Source organism: Silene latifolia, chromosome 9, assembly GCF_048544455.1.
Source record: "Silene latifolia isolate original U9 population chromosome 9, ASM4854445v1, whole genome shotgun sequence".
Classification (NCBI taxonomy): Eukaryota; Viridiplantae; Streptophyta; class Magnoliopsida; order Caryophyllales; family Caryophyllaceae; genus Silene; species Silene latifolia.
Genome location: NC_133534.1, coordinates 155608675 through 155626234, shown reverse-complemented (window position 1 = coordinate 155626234; position 17560 = coordinate 155608675). Strand labels below are relative to the sequence as shown.

The 17560-nt window shown below is 34.5% G+C and overlaps 1 non-coding gene across 1 annotated transcript; it reads right to left on the bottom strand.

The window, feature by feature from the left end:
• Positions 1-14459: 14459 nt before the first annotated feature.
• LOC141603048 (small nucleolar RNA R71) lies at positions 14460-14566 on the bottom strand. The gene has a single exon (XR_012524946.1). It is a non-coding gene; the product is annotated as a small nucleolar RNA R71 (small nucleolar RNA).
• Positions 14567-17560: the final 2994 nt, after the last annotated feature.

The window sequence follows — 17560 nt, the reverse complement described above, 5'->3', positions numbered from 1 at the left end:
TGTTAGAACCTACCACGAAGCATACACAAAGAGACTACCAACTTAGGTCCTTATTTCTACCCATCTCTCACTCATTATTTAAGGTCAAGTTCAAACTTAAATTTGGGGTACACGTGTGTGCGTCGGGAGCAACATAGGCTCTGATACCAACTGTGACACCCCGCGGTAAAGCGGAAAATATAACTACTAAATTAAAGCGGAAAATAGGGAATTTTTGAAACTTTTAAAATTTAAAGCGCGGGTTCATTGAAATACAAAACACAAATAAGGAATGCGGAAATAAAGTTTAAATTATACAAACGTGATAGTCAAGGTGAGGGAAAATATATCCCTCGAATGACAATACAATAAAAGGTGAGTCTAAACAATCCTAATAAACCGACTACAAGGCCAAAGTGCTCGCTAGCTCACAAGTATCTTCACCCCATAAATGCACCAACTAGTACCTGTCATTCATGTAAACATGAACGCCACAGTCAGTGGGGAGTAACTCAAGGTTCTCCTAGCCACAAAATGTCGAAACGAACATAACAAAGAACTAAAACAGTTAAGTTATGTAAGATACTTACAAAAGATATGAATATCAAGTTTTTATATTTAAACATGGCAATTAGATGAGATGTAACAAGATAGATCAACATTACATAATAAAGATTCAACTAATCATGTGAGACAATTAAATAATATGAAAGACAAGAATTCGGTCATTTATAAACAAAGGCACGCATTTCAAGGAAATACAACATAGATATGAGATTAGAATCCGAATCATGTGAAGAAGTTAAGTAAGGGATCACTCAATGCAAAGTACAAGAATAGAAACGGTAGCCATTACTTGGAAAACCACTTAGCAAACATTGCACGGGACGTGGCTACTAATGTCACATTCATACTTATGGCTTGCATCTCACCATAAGAACGGATGGGAACATCAATCCCGACGATCATATCGCAACTAGAGGGCTTATAGCTCACCCCTAATATCCGATAGGACCAAGACAAACAACACAAGAAAGACAAATACCAATATCTATAACCAAGCAAGACCTTTACTACTCATATATCAATATATAATTCCCCTGGTAGGACGACAATGGTACTCCCAAGACTCAGTCCTAGTCTAAATCTGGCCAGACTCTCGGGACAGTACAGTTCCCGATTCGACATGCGGCAGAACAGTCCGCATCCAAGACTCGAAGACAGATCGGAAATCGAGAACCCACAATCGGCAGGACAGTCCGAAAGAGGCGGAAGATATGAGCTAAACCCACAATCGGCAGGACAGTCCGAAAGAGGCGTAAAGATAAGTCAAGCAAAAAGGTATAGCATAAAGGCATTATCATAAGAATACGACTCAACCAAGCGATACGAATCAACTTGGAAAGAAACTAATACATGTAATGAGCGAATGATAATCCAAGTCCAGTTATACTCGTAAACATGGATTACTGACTCATTTCCTAAATACTTGTCACTTGAATAAAGATGTAAATAAACGGAAATGAACCATTTATAATAAGCAAAACATGAATTAATTATAAATGACTCAATTTAAACAAACAAGTAGAATAATTCACTCGTATTTGAGATACGATAAATAAATGAGAATGAACGGATTAGAGATTCATATTATAGGTAAATGAAGACATTTCATAAAATTTTGACTTGAATAAATAATAAATTCCACATTATTGATTAATGTGAGAAATATAAATATAAATGGACGGTAGAAAAAGATTTAGGATGCAAAAGCATGTGACGGAAGTTAAATGAATTAAGGCCGAATACACGTATTTCACGGTTAAAATTAATCTAACCGAGGCAACGGCCTAGCCATGACCGGCACCTGCCCAGCCACGGCCTAGCCATAAACTCGACATGGTTCAGCCACAGCCGGCAAGGCCTGGCAACAACCCCTGCACAAAACAGCCAGCACCAAACAACACAATACAGAGCACAAAAGACGCAGCCAATCCCTACTGTCCAGCCGTCTTAGGACGGTTTCCTAGGCCAAACCAAGACGGATTTCATCCGTACAAAAGACCCGATCCAAAAATGTACATGTACTTGAGATAGTAGCAAGAAAATTAGTTCCATTTAGCACAAATAAACCCGTCAAAATAGCCCGCGAAAACTGCTCGACAAGGTCCATTTCCACAATTTATAAAGTTCTTTTGTGACCGTTTTAAGACGAAATTTTAAGCATGAAAAAGGGGGAATTTATCACATACAACCAACCCATTACATACTTGGATATACAAAGGAGACGGATATCAACTATTTGGTTCAAATCATCCGTGGGATCGACTCAAAAACAGTCCAAAAAAATCGCCCATACACAACCTATACACATGGTTTCTAGACAACTTGTGAAGCCGTCTTAAGACAAAATTTTAAGCATTAAATGGACGGGGTTTCTTACATACAATCTACCCAATTATCACACCACTCCATATCCCATCCCAAAATCAGTCCAAAAACAGGCCCCAGACAGGCCACCAGACCCGTCAAGACAGAAGCTCAATGTCGAAGTAACTATCAAACCAAATGCAAAAATAACTTACAGACATTAATACAAACTCTCGCATAATTTTATCCTTTATTATATACCCTTCCTTCCTCTACAAAGTTGGTTTCAAAGAGTTGGCCAACTGAACCCCAGTGACCCAACTAGGAATAACAAAGAAAAAGCGCATAAAGTAAAGGAAATAAAGATGTTAAAACTGTCAATCTGTCATGAGAATAATCGACTCCAAGATTGATAACAAAGTCCAAAACTCCAAATCACATCCTTAAGACCACTTGGCCACATTAAACTTGTAATGTGTGATTCGCTTAACAACTACTCACGTACAGGAGGTCATTCACATTCTTTGACCATTGATTATCGGTTCGCCATTCCTAACATATCAATTCCTTGCTTAAAAGACAATACCAATCAGACTTTGTTATGAGCTAACCCAAATTAAGTATCATTGCACAATCTCGAACCATTCAGCTACCCAGATCAGTAAAATTTTGAGACGGAAATTAACATACAAATGAGAGGAACACAAAGGACTAAACTTTTACAAATAAGAGCATATAAAACGACACAAAAGACGGAAATTTTGACATTTGTCGAGTAACCTATCACCGTTACCTTTTTGCCCTTTAAAACTCCGAGGAAAACGTCTAAGAAGTACGAGCCTCCCACCGGGTCTTCAGTTTCTCCAACTAGAGGAAATAAAACGAGATAAAAGAGCTAAAAAAATCAGATCTTTCATGAGACGGGTCTAACTGAAATCACCACAAAAACAAGACTTTCTTACCTTGAAACGAGGAGGAATGAAAAGGGAAGAGAGTGGTACAAAAATTATCGAATTTGATTGAGAAATAGGGACGGGATCGGAGTAAGGACGGCAGAAATGGCGTGAGGTTGTGTTGAATGTTGTTGTTCTATTGCTGATTCAACATCAACGCAAAAAGAAAGGGGAAAGGAAGGGGGTGGGGACAGGTAGATTATAATAATAATAATAATAATAATAATAATAATAATAATAATAATAATAATAAGAGGGTTATGTAAATGTAGAGTGTAAGAGGGAGGTATGAGTGTTGTCAACCTTTGATTAGTCGAGATTAAAAATAGTTTCACATATGAAAATGTGACGGTCTATTACTAGACGGAAATTCGTCTTAAACCTACTATAATTTAAGACGGAGCTTTATTATTATCGCTATTAATATTATCCGACAAAAATATTTATTTTATATAAACAAGCTTGTGAAAATGTAACTTTTATAAAATTTATGTTTAAAAGGAGATTAATTAAATTAAATAATTTAAAAATAAGAAATAAAGTAATCGAATGGTTAAATAAATTTTAAATGTCAGAATGAGAAATTCGCGGGTGTTACATCAAATGGAATGAAGAATGTTATTTTCATTGATGATTTAAATAAACATCACTATTCGTGAAACCAAATGCCATGTTTTATTAAAAAACTTACTTCATCCAAATTACAATGTGCATAGCATCTAACTCGTCAAGGTCGAGAAACTGACACAGTGATTCCCCATCCATAAGAACAGTTATACCTTCGCCCAGAATATCCTCTCCGATCTCAATAATGAGTACATCCCCGGTAGCTGCCTTCCTTTCAGCCAGCTGGTGCAAAGCTACAAACGTTGGAGTATTCAATTTTTGCTTATAATCATCGGTGTGATATCTAAGTTTAAGAGGAACACCAGCGTTGTGTGCAACAAAAGTAGATGGCTTATATTGTAAGTCGTCTGATTTAACCCCGGTCTACAATTTAGGAATATATATATATAAATTACACGAGACGTCATATATAATTTAAATAACCAAAAAAATAGGAAAAACTCACAATCTATTTTTCAAATTATTACTACCTCTTGAATTTTGGGTGGAGAGGCAGTCGAATCAGTGACTTTGGGTGTTGAAGTAGTAGTCCTAATTTCAGCCATAATGGCTTCTTGTAACTCTTGCAAATGTATAAATGGAAATACTTACTATATGTTAGATAAGGTTACCCTAATAAATTTAAAAGGCGTTCATTATATAAAATGCGTTCGCTTTAGCATAACTACCCCGGAGATGTCAACACTAATGAATGCTTCAGGCCATTGCGCAATAGAACCCACGAAATCTTGCAAACACTTATTATCACTAAGTGGTACTGTTAGAGTACCATACTCCTCCAGATATAAGTCGGTCACTTCCACTTCACTCCATCTCTCACGGAGGGCAATGCCTTGATTGCCTTCAACCTCAACTTCTTGATTCTGGTCGTAATAGAACGCTACCCCCTAGCAACAACAATTTTGCCGGATGCTACTACAGGTGCTTTATAGTAAAGAACACAAGACTTCTTGCAAGCGACCTTCACAATTTTAATTAATTAGTATATATACATGCACTACTTTAATTAATAAATTAAATTAATTAGTATATATATACAACAATTATAAACTAGTCGTAGTAGCTAATATCTCGTAAAAAGCCGGATTTGGAGATGATAAGAACGTGTCTTCAGCTCCCACCGCCACCTCCTTCTCCCCTGCCTTTATGGCTTGCTCTTCAACTACCCCATCTTGATCCTTTGCCATGTCTTCCTCACTTCGCATGCCCGCTTTTTCCTTCTTCTCCTCTACTTCCTTTATGACTTGCCGAACCATAACCAACTCTTCTTCAGATGGCTTATCCCCCGTTTCCACCATTCAGAGTATCAACCAGGCGATTGTTTGTAGCTGTGTAGTAGAAATGAATATGATTAAAATAAGTTGTATAATTTCGGCATATATATATATATATATATATATATATATATATATATATATATATATATATATATATTATGCTGAATAAAATATAGTATTTATATACCCTATCATCACCACTCATTATTCTTCGAGTAGTTTTCCCAAAATACTTAGTGATACCAACATGCGTCGATACCCCTGTCACCCGACCTGGATGCTCTGCTTTGCCGATTGCCCTAACAAGAATTTCATCACGTCCTTCAGGCTTCCATTTTCCTTCCTGTACTTCCTTCTCACAGATCCTCTACATACAAAAAAAACCATTATGCAACTAAATTTTATTTAAACTCACAATTATATAACTGACCACCAGTGGTAGGAGTGACATATTTATTCAAACTTACAATTTTATCTTTGTTGGCCTTATCATATGGAGATTCTAACTTTCCATTCTTAGAAGTGTGACCGGCCACCCAAGCATCTTGACAATTAATCGTTCCAAGCTTTGGCGTCTATTCATTCATCACATTGATATCCTCTCAATATATATATATATATATATATATATATATATATATATATATATATATATATAACATCGGTATAAAACACCTAATAATATAAGAATTAAGTCCTTACAAGCTTCTTCGTAATCAATCTATAACCATCTCTGGAGCCATGAAAGACGCTCTCTTTCTTTGAAATATTCTCTAGGTTCTGCTTACTCATAGTCTTCATAAAATGAATTGTATCGAGTAACGTAAGCATATTTCATTACTTATTAAGTGATTACTAATAAAGTGATCCCAATGAGTCACAGATAAATTACTTTAAACTTGTCAGATTGCCTATAAGCAATAAATTTATACCAATATTGCTGGCTGACATACCGATACTTCTTCGTTGGCGGTTTCTTGTTTATCTCCACGGTCTTCTTGTTGAACAAGTGGTTTCAAGCAACATTTAACTTCCATGCTCTGAAGGATTCCCGCAAAAAAAAAAAATTATTGCTTATAGGCAAAAAAAAAAGCATCTTCCATATTTGGTACTCCGTATTAAGTAAGTACAAAGCGTCTTGATTGTAACGGACATTATCCGTCACAAGCTTATGACGGGTCAAGTATCTCGCACTTGTGTAGATAAGACAAGTCTAGGGAATAACAAAGTGTTTGTATTTACCTACTCAAGTGGATAATATTTGATCGTCACAAGCTTGTGACGGATATGTCCGTCACAAATGAGAATTTGTGATCCGCCACAAGCTTGTGACGGATATTGCTCCTCTCACAATAAGGTTGTGACGGATATTGCTCCTCTCATAATAAGGTAACTGGGATAGCAAGTGGGGGAAAATGGAAATTCAAGACTAAATTATACACAACCCAACGTACACTACAAGAAAAAGGCTGATTTGCAACAGACTAATTGCAACGAACTGTATAAGCCGTTGCTAAGTATTTCTTGCAACATATATTATTATATTTGCAACGGATATTAAATTATGCAACGGCTAAATGAAACTTTGCAACGGATATTAAATTATGTAACGGCTTAATGAAAATTTGCAACGGATATGCGTCATATCTATTTACCCGCCTAATAAATTTAAAGCTGGTTAATTTATGCAACGGATTTTGTAATGCCTATCCGTTGCATATTGGTTAAACTCCTACAATTCCCAATAAACCATCATGCGCGGGTTTTATTTCCATTTTCCCAATAAACCATCATGCGCGGGTTATTCATCCAACCGACATTAATAATGACACTAAAGATAATGATAAATAACAACGCTTCTTTATCAAAACCGCCACCATGTAAATTTTGTGGCGGTTTTAGTTACAATAGACATTAATAGACATATAAAAAAAAGACTTTGCTTATCACATAAACTATCTTTCTATACTGACTATTATTTGACGGTCGCCTCTTCACATACCCTAATCCCCAAAATCCCACGATCCCTGATCAGTCCCTATCCGCTCAATTCAGCAACCGCGAAATTGCAATCGCCTCTCACAATCAACACCAGGGTTTACTCTGCCTTTGTTCCCTCCTCTTTGCTCACGACGCCTCTGCCCTCCATTTCGCTGCTCTCGACGCATTGAGTAATAGCTACAACATTAAAGGTGCGCCTTACAACTTATCGACATATAGCATCTATAAGTTTTGTCTATTGCTTTTCTATACCATCAATTTCAGTAATATGTTGTCCATTTAGATATTCATTTCATACCGATATGAGTGACCATTTTGTTTCTTAAAATTGAATCTTTGTGAACCATTTTGTTGCTATTTGAGTAGTTAAGCCGATATGAGTGACCATTTTGTTTCTTAAAATCATCAATCGATTTTTGTGAACCATTTTATTGCTTGTCAATAAGATGATTCAATACCCAGTTTGATGATATTGCTAGTTTGCGATAGATTTTTTTCTTTCAGCCACCACAATCCATTTGGAGGTTATATGCTATAATGAGATTTAAGTTTGTGGTTTGTGGAGCATACAATTATGCAATTACGATGATTTTGAGTGGTTTAAACACAAGAGCAATATGAACAACAAATTTTTATATTAACGAAATTAAACAAAGGGCAACACAGGGAGAATACGAGGCTTGTTTGTGAAGGATTTTCTAGTTTAAAGAACAAGTAAAATGTAAAGATATGAAAGACTTGTAGCTGCATATTATAATCTGTAGATGGTCTTCTTCAGCTCTGTTATGCCTCCCCCATCCTTAGAATCATTTAGGGACCAGTTTACATCCTTGGACGTGCCATTTAAGACATTTAAGAGGATACAAATGTCCTCGTTGCAAACAAAGGCCAATCAGGTCATTTCCCTTAGAATTCTGAAAATTCAGTAATATGCCATGTTACAATAGGAACTTTAAGGCTTCGTATTTTTCTGCTCAGGTCGAACCAATGTGTGAACCATACATCAAAACAAAGCTAATTGATTTAGGTATCACCTCAAACAAGAATCACCTTAAGTTATAATTTACAACTCGAGATATGACCATTTGAGTAGTCGAAGGTCAGGCTGCCCTGTGCTGTACATGTTCAGCAGCCAGGGACATCTTGCAGATGCCATAAATTTCTGATTAGGTTTAAGTAGGAGACCTACGAGTAGACAAATTGAAGCTACAAGAGTTGGCTACCATCTTCAGTTGGAATCATGCAAGGATATGTCCTTAAATGAGAGATATAGGGGTTTGAGTAAGTTCAGGTCAGTTCTGCAACATTCAGAATTCTGCCATTTTTTCAGCAGAAAGTTTGAGGCTGCATATCTCTTAGCTCAAATGGCCTAAAAATACCCATGATAGCGTAAATAAAAGCTAATGAGGTTAGCTTTCACCTCCAAAAAGAATTAACCCAAGATGTTGCATGGTTTAAGAGATATGAGCATTTTAGTGCTGACAGGTCTGGTTTGTTCGCGACTGAGATATGAAATCGTATCAGTCTTTGAAGGCTTGCTGGGAAAAATCTACTTGTTAAAACTGAAAAATTCTAAGTTCATGAGAAAGATGACATCCTCAAGATTTTATACTCATAAAGAACATAAATTTTAACCATATAAAATTCCAGATATGAAGCAAACAAAATGACATAATTCTGGCATCAAAACAGAATGCTATGATTTGGTGTTCTTTGCTTAGGGAAATTCTTTCTTGGATTATAATTAGAATTTTGATGAGAACACGAAAAATAAAGTGAGTAGGGGGCATTACAATGGGAACCACGATGTTAATTGTACAAACTTCTTACATATTCAGATTTTAGTGGTGTAAAAGCGCTCGTGTGTGTATGTGTGTGCTGCATTATTTGCAGCTGACCCTGCTCTTGTACGTCTAATTGCAGTCAACTACTTAATCATTCATTAATTTAAACGAAAAATGCAACTGATATTCTAACCTAAACGAAAATTGTAACTAAGAAAATGGGAGGAAAACTAATAACATGATTGATTTTAAATTAAAAGACTCTGAAAACTCAGATTTGTAAAGCCCTTCTTCAGACATTACAACACCATCGTTTTGTTTCACAATTTAACCTTTTCTTCTTTTTCCCCATTGATTTTGCAATATTTCTTAGTTTTTTACTATCCTGCTTCATCTTCGTTGTACTTGTGGTGGATCCTCTTTGCTAATCCTGGATCAAGTTTGCTACTACATTACTGTAGTACGGAGTATTTGCTAATCCTGGATCAAGTTTGCTACTACATGTAATTATTGGGTCACATATTTTGGCGCTTGTGTTAATTTGTCATTTACAATTAATATGCTATATATATTTTTTCGGTATAGTTACTCTTGACGAGTTAAATGCTTTCGCTGTCAATGATGTTTATTTTGAAACACAATCAGATTTCTTAGTCTGAAGGTTCGTATTTTTAAAAAAAAATTAGAAAGGTATAATTATTTTTGAAATAATTGATATTTGTCCATGATGAGTTTGGATTGTCTTAACTGATTCAGTTATCCGTTATGTTCCAGGTATCTATTGAGGCAGAAATTAGTGCCCTTCAATCTCAAGGTGAAACGGATATCAATAAAGATAAAATCTACCTTGAAAAATGCGGCTTTAATAAGAAGGGGTTAGTTTTTTTGCATTGGAGCGCACGCGAGCATTACTTTGAACGCTCGGCTCATTGGAAGTAGAGAGTCCAACAATATCGACCAGGATTATTCGCCCGGAATACTACCTCGACTTGTGAGCAAGAATGTTGAAACTGAGCTCCGCAACAAAGTGCTCGAAGACAAAGTACAAATAATGGAGGCGTTTCTACAAGCAAAGTTTGGGTCTGACTTTGCCCCAAATTGTGATAGCAACCAGTTCCAAAATCGAGACGACTTCAATGATGATGGTGGAAGTGGCAACTCGACATCAATCCCAACTAATTAGCTAGATTACTCCATAATAGCTAGACAACGAAATTGCTTAGCAAATTATGCATGGATTTTTTTTGAGGATGTTTTCAATGTATGTACTCTTTTAAATTTGCTAAATGAACAATTCCAAGTTTTTATATTGTTGGCTTCTTTAAAGTTTATTGTTTAATTGTTTGATAACGTAACGAAATGGAGGAAAATGGATGCAGGAATGCTTGAATCTCCCATTTGTGTTTGCAACGGAAATTACAGGTTTTGTGACAGCTATCCATTAATTAAAAAAGTCAATGCATTTGTGTTTGCAACAGAAATTACAGGTTTTGTGACGGCTATCCATTAATTTAAAAAGTCAATTTGTTGACTTTTCCTCTACTATGCAACGGAAAATTTTTTTCCTGCAACGGAAATCCGTCTCATAATTGACCAACAGGTGCCACGTGGACCTCATTTAAGCAACGGATAATTCGTTGCAAATAATATACGTCCGTTGCATAAAAATTAGCAACGCCGATCCGTTGCATATTTTTTCATTTGCAACGCCATATAAGCAACGCACCAGTTTGCAACGGATATATCCGTTGCAAAATGTATATAAGCAACGGATTAGGGTTATTTCGCAACGGATTGGTCCGTTGCAAATAGGCCTTTTTCTTGCAGTGGTAATTAATGCATATATTAAACACTTCTTTCCTCAATTAGTTTCCTAAATACAACCCAATGACCAATTAATAAACATACATTAATCAAATGACCCAAAATACACTACGTCATGGACAATATCTCTTCCCATTAATGATGGTGTAGGAGTCTATTTCAACTCTGGTCTTTTCCTCGAAATCCAACATCACTTTCGATGACCTAAACCACCATTGACGCCAAGCTTTTGTTGCTTCACTCACGGTAGATACATACCAATCGCATCCGGATAATATTATACCCCACCATCAAACCCTCAGAAGAACTAACTTCGAAAGCCGATGAATTCTCATCTGTACCTTCAAGAATTATATGTGTAGGGGGGAACTTAATGAATTAGAAAGGACATTGTTCCTTTAACCTTTCTCGTAACGAATCCATTTTCTTCTCGCTTTCAATATAGCTCGGTTGACGACGCAATTCCTTTAAACTTTTATTTTCTACTTCTTCTTACAACTTACAATACCTTTGCACCCATGGACTCACAATATTTGTACCTTGGTTAACGACTATAATTTTGGAATAAAATTAAAATTATAGAATTACACACCAATAATGCAACGTTGATTCAAACCCACCAATAATGCAACGCTGATTCAATAAAAAAATAACTAAATAGTCTGTGCATTGGTCAAATAAAAAATAATGAGAAATATTAGCCACTGCTTAAAAAATCCCGTATGGTCAAACAATTAATTTTTTTAATATATTGAGTCGTATGGTCTTATCTTACATGTATTTATGTTTTTAATATATTGAGTCTTATGGTCAAACAATTAATAAACGGTGCATGTTCAAGTTAGAACGTCACGATTGACAACGGTTGTAGGGGAACCGTTGTTAATGAACAATTATTGAGTCATATGGTCAAACAATTAATAAACGGTGCACGTTGAAGTTATAACGTCACGATTGACAACGGTTGTAGGTGAACCGTTGTTAATGAACAAATTTACAACGGTTGTAGGTGAACCGTTGTTGATGAACCAATTGACAACGATTGTAGGTGAACCCTTGTTGATGAGTATTATGTAACAGTAATCTTGATCTTGATTACTGACTGATCTATGGAGTTCAAAAAATGGAAGCAAATCAAACAAGCATAACTCAACACTTTCAAAATGATCATTTCACTTAATTTCAAAGCAAATACATTACACCATTTATCAGAAATCAAAAGATGTATAATAAGTCGGAACAACCCCGGTTAAGAGTAAAAAGAGCTTCTCAACCTGCCACCAATTACGCCACTCTGGTATACCGCTAACTTCCGGGTAATTGGCTTCATATTTTGCAATAACAGATTGAATATATGCAAGGACACGACTTGCATCTGGAGATAAGGTTAGAAGAGTACAACTCAACATATCTCTGGTAGCAGCCAAGTTGCGAGTAATAGGCCGACGAGGGTATGAAGATGATGATGATGATGAGGATTGGTTGACAAGCTGGACTGCTTCACACCTCTTAATCCAATAATTCCATTGATGTTCAAGGGATGCTTTGATTAGTAGGTGTTGATCGGCGGGAAGCCCGGCGAGAACCTTCCCATCATCTGCAATCGTTTGTGTAAATTATTCTTCGTTGTTGATAAAATTAGGGTTCATTGCCATGTTGTTTCAAATTTGTGTAATGGGGATGAAATATTGTCATTTGATTAATGAATGTTAGTAAAGGATGCTTTAACATTTATAGTCACATTTATAATTTTTTTCAAAACCATTGGTAATTAATTTAATGTAAGAGTTGACTTATTAACAAATATTTTAAACCTACGTAACTTGCAATACATAATTAGAAAATAAAATACACTACCACGCATATATTCAAGAAAAACACATACATAACAAGAAATTAAAAGACGCGCGGTTTTGACAACATGAAATATAATAATAATAATAATAATAATAATAATAATAATAATAATAATAACAACAATAATAATAATAATAATAATAATAATAATAATAATAATAAGAATAATAATAATAATAATAATAATAATAATAATAATAATAATAATAATAATAATAATAATAATAATAATAATAATAATAATAATAATAATAATAATTTAATAATAATAATAATAATAATAATTATTATTATAATAATTATAATAATTAATCAACACAATCATCTTGTAATTCCCCTGTGATGGAGATAAATTTTGGGAATTCAATATGTGGATTATTAGGAGGCACTTGTACTGCCTCCCATGAACGAGGAACAGTGTCAATAAAGTGCCGATATGTTCTTAATAGATTAATGTCACAATCGGTTGCAATCCATAAATACTGCGCTTGTAACACATCACCTGTATAATAATTTTTCTTCCCAGCATCATGATCCTCGTATCTTGCCTGGAGTTTTCTCGCTTGACGAAAAGATTCCAGCTTCTTCCCAAAACCTTCAAATTTGATCATTGTGTAACCAACAAAACCATGAACTTTAGTCCAAGCTGGGTGGACTTTCTTAACGTTCGTATAACCACCTTGACGAAGCATATCTCTCATCTAAGTAAAACTTCTCGAAAAAGCATTACCATTGTCATCATATTTGATCGGAAGGTTGTGTATAATACAGGTAATAGGATGGACATAGCGGGTATTTGATTGTGATTCGGCGGGTGTAGAAGACGACGACGACATGGTGATCGAAGTGTAATATTTTTAATTAAATTACAGGCTATGATTAATTGAACTTTGAATCGGTGAATATGGTTAATTTATCAAATTATAAGTGATATTTATTGGAAAATATGTATGTATGTGTGAATATAATAATTGACGGATAGTAATAATGGTCAAACAAAACAATGCCTGCAACGGTTCATTATTTATCATACATGCATCGTCTGAATGTTAAACATTGAAAAAAGTATATAACGATTATTTTTAACCCATAAATGTTAAATGACAATGGGTACATAGGAACCGTTCTTTCACAACAGAAAATGATAACGGTTACAAGAAACCCGTAGCTATAACATAACAACAGGTACCAAAAACCGTTGCTGGTGTTAATTTAGTAACAGTTTTCGAAACGCCGTCTTAAACTGGTTACGGTTGTCTAACAACCGTTGATAAGGGTGATTCTAGAACGAGTTTTTGGAAACCGTTAAAAGTTTTTGATAACAGTTTGTTAAACAACCGTTGTCACATTATAATAAGAACGGTTTTCGACGGAAACCGTTATTCTTACTAGCGCGGTCTAGGTTTCCGCCAATATTTTGAAAACGGTAATCTAAGTGTCATTATTAAATGCATTAAACCGTTGTGATACGCTCCTTATTGATGGTCAGATTTGGCGTAGTGATAGAAAAATCCACTTTCATTCAATTAGTTGAAAGAAGCCAATTCGGGGGGATGCCAAGTAAGGATCTACATCTTCACATGGCGACCTTTTGTGATTATTGTGAAACTATCTGTCAAACGGGTGTGAATCATGATCAAATTAGATGGTTACTCTTTTCCTTTTCATTGATAGGAGCCGCGAAGAAATGGTTAAAAAGCTTGGACAAAGCTACACTTGGCATCGATTCATGGAAAAAGCTTGCCTTAGCTTTTTACAATACGTTTTACCCACCGGAGAAGACCAACATGCTTAGGGCTCAAATCACGAGATTTAAGCAAAGAGATGAGGAATCAGCATATGAGGCTTGGGAGCGTTTCAAGGCCATTTGTCGATCTTGTCCTCACCATGGCCTTAGTGAGTGGTTTCTAGTCCAACAATTTTGGATTGGACTCTATGAGGATTCAAGAAATGTGTTGAACATGGGCTCTAATGGCATATTTACCGAATTTTATGACAACCAAACTTAGGCCAAGATTGAAGAGATGTCTACCGATAGCTCTTAATATGGTAGACCTAGAAAGGATATTAGTGGAGGTCGACATGAGGTGGACTTCCTGAGACAACTTAGTGCCGACTTTGGTGCACAACTAAGCTATCACATGGACACTATAAATTTAAAGTTCAAACAAGCCATAGAAGAAGTGAAGAAGGCTTCTACCTCACAACCAACATTCCATTAAGTGAATGCCTTGGCCATGACGCCATCTTTTCCAAGTGGAATATGTGAAAGTTGTGGAACCTTGGGGCATGACCAACAAGAATGTAGAGGAACAATTGAGCAAGTGAATGCTTCCCAAGCATAAAGAATGATACCTCATACTCAAACTTTTACAATGAAAATACCAAGTACCAGCCAAACCTCTCATACAAAAGTCCAAATGTTCAAAACCAACAACTAACATACCCCCACCTCCATTGAGAAATCCTATTCAAAGACCTTTCTACAAAAAAATTAAAGGATTCCAAAACCAACCCTCATATAATCAACCTAATGACCCAACCTTTGATGTTCAAAACGTGGTTCTCGAAATGCAAAAGAACCAACATGAATTATTTGCTCAAATGCAAAAAGATAGCCAAGCAAAAGATATCACCATCAACAATATCCTTGCACATTGTTGGAATATGTGTCCTCCGACAATAATGCGATCACAACTGTCGATCATGATGATCACATGTTTAAATCTCATTTTAAGTATACATGTGGGATGTAATATTTTACAGTCAACTGGTCCACACATATCAGTAATGATTGGCTGACTAGAGTTTGACATTACTGTCGTGCGACGGTGGTGATCAGTTGATCCCCTTAGGTCATACCTATCGAGAAATACCCTTAATTGATTATTTAATTAATTGTATGCCAATACGAGTTAATTAAATTGCTTAAAATTGACGGATGATTTGTGAGTGAGATTAATGTGTCTTATTATAATTCGATTAAATTAGATACGGTCTAAGTAATTGAATTGTTTTATTACTTAGATAAAATTATTGTTTACGAAACAATTTGAAATTGAAATTGAATGAATAATTTATTATAAATACAAGACGTTGTAATTTATAATTTGATAAACCGTTTTGGTACAAGTAATTACGAATTACTAGTCGATTTTGTAAATGACATATTTTATGAGTATGTTGATTTTTAATATGTTAAAAATACATTACAATTTCATAAGTCAAGTAACATGTCACATATGTTACAATTGACAAATGACAAAATAAAATGGACCTTCCATTTTATGTCATATGTGCCGAAAATGGAGGGAGTATAAGGTTTAAATTATGTTAATTATTTTAAGTGGAAAACAAAATTATTACATACCTATTTGTAGCCATGCAAGTCTATTTTCTTGGGAAGAAAATGAGCACCATGCATTGGCTCACCTCTCCCTCCTCACCGGTTTTCAAAAGAGAAATATAGAGGGTTTTTCCTCTAAATTTTCAATTCACTACTTCACAATATAATTTCTAGTGTAACAAATATTATCATTCTCTCTACACCTTGTGAAAACTTAGAGAAATAAAATCCTCATAAATCTTTCCTCTCTTGGCCGAAAAATACAAGAGAGAACAAAATTTATTTTGTGTCAAATTTTAAGTAAGACTTGTATTATTTCTAGTACAAAATAATATTAGTTATTAGGGGTTTTCCTTTGGTATTTACATTTGGGAGAGGTTCTATTTTGGACCTTTTGTTCATCCGTTATTAGGAAAGGTCAAGAAATAACAAGAAGGAGATCTTGTTAGTGCCCTAATATCCGAAACCTCAATGTATGATTGGCGATTTCTTCTTTTATCTTGTTTTAGTTTGCATGCATAAGATCTTCCATTTATTTTATGACTAAATAAATTATTTCATATATGAATATGTAAATTAATGAGATTAATGATTCTAACAAGCGGTATCAGAGCCTTAGGTTGTTTGCATGCAAATCGGTTTATAGTTTTTCCGAGTTATAAGATTAACATACAAAACTAATTAATTTGGATTTATGAAGATAAACCTAAAAATAACTTTGCATGTTAAAAGTTTCTGGTCCTAAGTGATTTTTAGGACATTTTGGTTTATTTATGGGTTTTATTGTTCATTTTATATAATATTGGCATTAAAATGTGATTTTTATGATAAAAATGTCATTTTTAAACGAAAAATAGCTAAACTTCGAATTTTTCAGTGGTTTTTGGATATGTTTTCACATATATTATCTACTGATGGCCTGTAAATTTTTATGTTAAAATGAGTTGTTTTGCTAGAAATATGAATTTTTAAAGTTAAAATCGTATTTAAATGTGTAAATAGGTTAATATGAGTTATATTTCGAATCTGGTCATGGAAATTTATTATGTTATCACATGCAATTTTACAAGGTGTGTGTAAAATATTTGGCTATAATGAAATCTTTATGCATGATTTATGAATTTTTGATGAAAAATCACATAAATAGTGACTATAATTGGTAATAATGCTAAAACATACTTCATGACTAAAGGAAAAACGTCACATGTTGCATTTTATCATATATTTCAGATCTAAAAGTGAAAAGTTGATGAAAATATTTTTTCTCATATTTTTATGGTCATATTTGTTAAAATCGATAAACCGCAACATTGTTTTTCTCGATAAATTTTCAAAATTTTTAACCTAAGTTTTGAACATTATGAGTATCATGGTATTTTTCTAGAATGTTCATGAGTTTGAATTTCAAATTTTGAATTTATTTGAAATTTTTATAATTTAATTTGAAATTTATAACATAATTTTGTATTTTTGGGTCCATTTATGAACAATATTAAGAAATCAAGTTTAATTATTGTCAAAATGTTAGTGGAGACTAATTTT